The sequence below is a fragment of the Dendroctonus ponderosae genome, unplaced genomic scaffold (genome assembly GCF_020466585.1).
Source record: "Dendroctonus ponderosae isolate FM_Combo_2020 unplaced genomic scaffold, Dpon_F_20191213v2 Dpon_F_20191213_5, whole genome shotgun sequence".
Lineage (NCBI taxonomy): Eukaryota > Metazoa > Arthropoda > Insecta > Coleoptera > Curculionidae > Dendroctonus > Dendroctonus ponderosae.
This window is the reverse complement of record NW_026018715.1, coordinates 2505272-2510840: the sequence shown is the minus strand read 5'-3', so window position 1 is coordinate 2510840 and position 5569 is coordinate 2505272. Positions and strand designations below refer to the sequence as shown.

General features: G+C 33.9%; 1 long non-coding RNA gene across 1 annotated transcript; it reads right to left on the bottom strand.

The window, feature by feature from the left end:
• Positions 1-2912: 2912 nt before the first annotated feature.
• LOC125504620 lies at positions 2913-5343 on the bottom strand. Its single transcript, XR_007281602.1, has 2 exons — positions 5151-5343; positions 2913-3164 (listed from the first exon to the last, which is right to left on the bottom strand). It is a non-coding gene; the product is annotated as an uncharacterized LOC125504620 (long non-coding RNA).
• Positions 5344-5569: the final 226 nt, after the last annotated feature.

Genomic DNA, 5569 nt, shown 5'->3' with positions numbered 1-5569 from the left:
AGAAAGTGAGCCATAAACAGATCCATTTAAAGGGGCATAAAAATGTGGTTTATTAAATGATTTGATTTTCGATGGGCATACTTTTACGTTACTGATTACTGGCTTAACCAGTTTCCTAGTTAAGCTGCTCTGCCTATGAATAGTCAAGCTCAGGAATCCTGAGATACTATTAGTAATTTTCTAAATTTATTTTTGTCCCCACTTTTAGTGTATTCGATACTAATATAAATAAGACTGGCACAAAAATAAGCTTTAAGTTTGAACGCTTTGGTTCTTAATCATCCACTTATTATTCACGGGAGTGCCTTCGCCCTGCAGCAGATATTATTTTGTTGAAAGTCCTTGGAACGACAAAATTGCAATGCATCAGTTGCGTAATTTAATTGATTGAAGGAACTTAATATGCGCTTCTTGACTAATTGACAAGGTTTATTTCACCAAATCCACCATAATTTGAGTCACAATTCATTTGATATAGTTATTATCCTTTATCATGTTATCTTTGCTCACTAAAATCAAACACCCAGCAATGCAATAAATTTTTTTTTTAATTTTCTTGCTTACGTCAATGGCTATTCTGGTCTATCGTGACTAATAATTAGGAATACGAAGTTCATAAATTATTTCCATTTACCTGGATTATCGTTTCCGTTGACTAGCATGTCTGTTTTTTATGCGTCTATCAGCTAATGGCTTGTTATGGAGCCAGAGAAATTTTTGTAATTAAGTTTTGGCACCACAGCTTCCAAATAACATAACCCACTTGCCGAAAAATATAGACATATTACAGGTAGGAAGGCAAAAGCAAGATAAAGGGGACATGATGCCCGCTAGGAATACTCTTTCAGGAAATAAAGACACTCGGGAAAACGTATGGCTGTGAACTCGTATAAATGTGTGTTTGGAGAGTCATGTGTTTCTATTTTAAAGTGTTCGGGTTCAAATGTCAATTTTCTGAAGCCGAAGTAACACATAAAGCAGGAAAGGGTTCATTCGCCTTTTGCTTTGCTAGAGGACTGTTGCAGAGTTCCTTTTATTTCATAAATAAATTAACAGATGTTTGAGCTTTTCCGATTCCTTTTAGGTCGCCCTATTCAGGGTGCCTCGGAATATGTGGGCATGCTCTCGGATTTGTACAAGGGGCTTTGAAAGACATAACAAGTTTCTATAAGACAAATTTCCAGTGGACCCCCCTATGGAGATACAGGCCTCTAAAGGAGCCAACTAAAAATCGATTTTTTTCAATAACTTTTAGAATACTTCATGTAATTTAATTATTTTTTCATACAATGAAGAGTACATCAATGCTCTTAAAAACACCCATCAAAACATTTTTATAGTTTCGCTTTGTGTTTTTTTACCCTTTAAAATGAAGACATGGCAATAATGTATTTAGGTACTTTTAACCGTTAACTAAAAAACGACACTGTTGATTCACATCGATGAACAGAAGGGTTTTCGAGAAAAAAATATTTTTATGGAATACGGATTTTAATACATGCATTGGTGGGCTGTGTTTCTTGTTATTTATTGTATTTATTATTATTATTATTATCTTATTATTTTAGTGAATGTTAGCATATTCCGAAAACGTAAATTTACCGACTTAGCAGGTGATATAATACCATCAAGGCAAACACAATTGTTTAAACCAAGTGAATCGAAATGCGGTTGTTGAAGAAGATATTTTAAATGCGGTAGACGCAGATCCCTCAATAAGCGTTCGGAAATAAAGTGCCCGGTTTCATTGTCCAAATTCTACAGTTTTTAGGATCGTTAGGAAACAGCAATTGCATCCTTATCACCCAGAAAAAGTGCATGCACTTCTTCCTGAAAACCTTCCACGAAGGATTTATGCTTGCATTTATGGACAGACGAAAATCCGCATGCATTTATTGTGACTCACCATCAACACCAGTTTCAACATATTCATGTATGAGCTGGAATCATCGGACAACATTTAATAGGACCATACGTATTGCCTAGTTGGTTGACAGGGGCACTTTATTTGCAATTTCTCCAAAACAACTTGCAAGAACGTTTAGAAGAATTACTTTTGGCAATACGACAGGCGATGTGGTTCATGCATGATGGGACACTACCCCATTTCAGCCTGGCAGTTCGAGAACACATAAACAAAGAATTCGGACAAAGTTGGATCGAAAGAGGATGACCCGCGGCTTGGCCTCCTGGATCGCCAGATTTCAACCCTTTAGATTTTTTTTTATATTTAAAAACTTTAATGTATGCCGATCCTGTCGACACTAAGGAAAACTTATTAGAAAGCATTTGTTTCCATTCCATTCCAACAATCAACAATTCTTTGAGTTAAGGAGTGCATAAGATTGGAAGGAGCTCACGGTGAACCTACATACAAAATTGTTCAATAAATCCGTATTCATTAAAAATATTTTTCTTCGAAAACCTTCCTATTTATCGATATGAATCAAGTGTGTCTATTTTTAGTTTAAGTTTAAATCTACCTAATTACATTATTTTCGTGTCTACATTGTAGGGTAAAAAAATTAACTGTTATTGTGCTCCACCTAGTCCATCCATGGCAAACCGAAATGCTAAAAATGTTTTGATGGGTCCGGTTAAAGAGCAATGATTATTATTCATCGTATGAAAAAATCATTGAGGTGCATGAAGTATTCTAAAAGTTATTAAAAAAATGGATTCTCAGGGAGCTTCTTTAGAGACCCGTATCTCCGTAGGGGCAACAACTAGAATTTTCGTAATGAAACTTGTTATGTTTTTTTAACGTCCCCTGTTCAAATCTGGGAGCATGCCCACATATTCCGGGATTACACATAAAGTTTTGGAACTCGCCTGGTGTTTCCTCTGTAGCTCATAAATTGACTAAATTGTAAGGTTCGCATATTTGCAATTGTAGGAATAAGAAGAATGTATGGTCCTACTGAAGCAGGTAATTTCAGCAGTTTAATCTGAATTGAATGGCCGAATTTAATCTGAATATAATCTAATTATATTTTTTGTTACTGCAGTTTTAAGGTTCACTCAATCCTTTCATATTTCGTATCGCATAAACAAATTTGCATCTGCAATTTAAAATCCGAACTAATGAAATTTCAAATCTGCGTTCTGAATAAAGGATTCATGGGGAAGATTAATGGTTTTCTTATTCTTCTGTTTGCGGCAATCTAAAAATTAATGAAGTTAAATCACTGCCTGCTCTTAGAAATACGACGGCCTAGTAGAGTAACTCGGAATGCTAAATGAATGGAGCTTTTGAATTTTAATTTGTTCTAATTCGGGGTACCAATTAAAATCAGCGTGATGCGCTTTGGAATATTCTAATTATATGCAAATTTTAAATGCTTCAAGAGCAAATTTTGAAATGTTCGTGATCGAAATATTGTCATCAATTAAAAGTTGCTCAATTTTGCCGTAACTTAATCTTGAAGATCTAGGTTTAATTCAACTACGTGGCTATTGCCCAAATTTTGAAATGACTTGTATATTTCAACTATTCAAGCTACGTAATATGCATATTTTTCTAATTTGGGATTGTACTCAAATGCATAAAACAGCAGTATCTACAGCGTGAAAATTCCGCAACAGTGAACTACAAGCATGCCTCTAAATTTTTGAACTAATATACATTTTTCTCACGAGATCGTTAGAAAGATAATTTAACCTTATTTTGAAAAACTCGATTGTTGCTGATGTGGAATGTTGGAATTATTAGGTTATTTGTGTAACACTTTGAATTTATTAATTGTACAATTAAACAAAAATGTGAATTCAGACTAAAATTCCTGAAAGTTATCAATTGGAACGTCAACACCAAATTCAACGAAAGTCAATTAAAAAGCCCCTAACCAATATGTCCATCACAATGCAAGTAAAATATATAAAGTATAAAGTAAAATATATAAAGTAAAATATGATAAAATTCGTTTGAGGTGATAAACAGATAAAACAAAAATCGTCTAAAAGTTGAAAAGAAAATAAATAAAATACAAAGTTATAGCATTTTCGTTGTGGTAGTAATTTATGAAGATTGTTTGCTATTAAAAAGATGGTACGTTAAAAAGGAAATTACTTTTTCACGATGCTGCCCTCAAGTTTCTTCATACAGACCTTCTTCTAGATCATTCAAAAACGGATAATTCCTTAAAACGGATTTTTGTAAATTTATAACAAGAAACCTTTATCAATGCTTTATGCAATTAGCGAGTTCATAATTTCTGTAATTTTTGCGCGTCCAAACTACGCAATTTTAGGTTATACTTCTTCACGATAATTGCAAAATAACTACCAAACTTTACGAGTCTTATAATGGAAAATATTCGAAAGGCTGATTCAATGTTGCAATGATCCCTCTGGATGTGTGTGGCGTATTTAGCGCGCAGGTAAAGATAGCAATTTAAGCGGGTCCACCTAAGGGTTTTATCATTTCTAAACATTAAATTTTGAGTTTGGTAAAACTTGCTTTTAGATAGCATTTGAAAATTAAGTTTCAATTGTTTATCTATGTACGAAATCGTATTGTTTTCTTCTGCTAATAAACCGACATATGTAGATAAATATTTTTTTTTAACAAGCCTCGGATCAGGATAGATATACGGAGACGGCCCAAGCAAGGAAAAGGAGTATTGAATATGGAAACATGGAATGTACTTAGCTGGTGCAGCACGGGTGCAGCGCTCAGGACAGTTAAAGAAATTGAGCGACTGAAAATGGCTGTCACTGCACTACAGGAAATAAAATGGCCTGGCTCAGGAAATCTGAATATATAAAACTCAGTTATCTTTTATAGCGGCAACAACCAGAACGTGCATCAGTACGGCACCGGCTTTGCAATTAAGAAAAACTTGCTGGGCTCAGTCATAAAATTTGAACCCTTTAGTGAACGATTATGCTACCTAAGGATGAAAGGAACATTTTGTAACTACTCCTTACTGTCTGTACATGCACCAACAGAAGACAAAGATGAATCAGTGAAAGACGAGTTCTATGACACCCTGGAGAGTCAAATAGGCGCTCTACCTGAACATGATATGAATTTTATATTGGGAGATATATTGTTTTTAATACCCTGGGATATTATCATTGACCTGCTTAAAACTAATTAAAATATCTGTTTAGCGCAAATTTGAGATTACATCGTCAAGCGTAAATACCTTCATAAAATGCCACCATTGCTACTTCATCGCATTGCTTGATATCTTCTAAGTAATCACCTTAAGAGTGCTTTAATTTTGAATAGCATTGTACACCTATAACAACTTAAATTTTAGTTTAGATTGATAGCATCTGTGATTTCGAAAATGGGAAAATCCATCAATGACAGATGCCATTTTGGACCATTCAGGAATAGACAAGTAACAGGTTACAATCTACTTGCAGTTTTTACCGTCATTAATTTTTTTAAGCATCATAATTCAAACTTAACTTAATTTGTATTATTTATTAATGAAAATCTCTTAACACAAATAACTTGGATAAAAACTGCATGATATAGAAATACTTACATCAAACATAAGGTCATAATTTTTTTATATATGACTTACACTTTCTGTTCGATCACAATTGTCAGTAA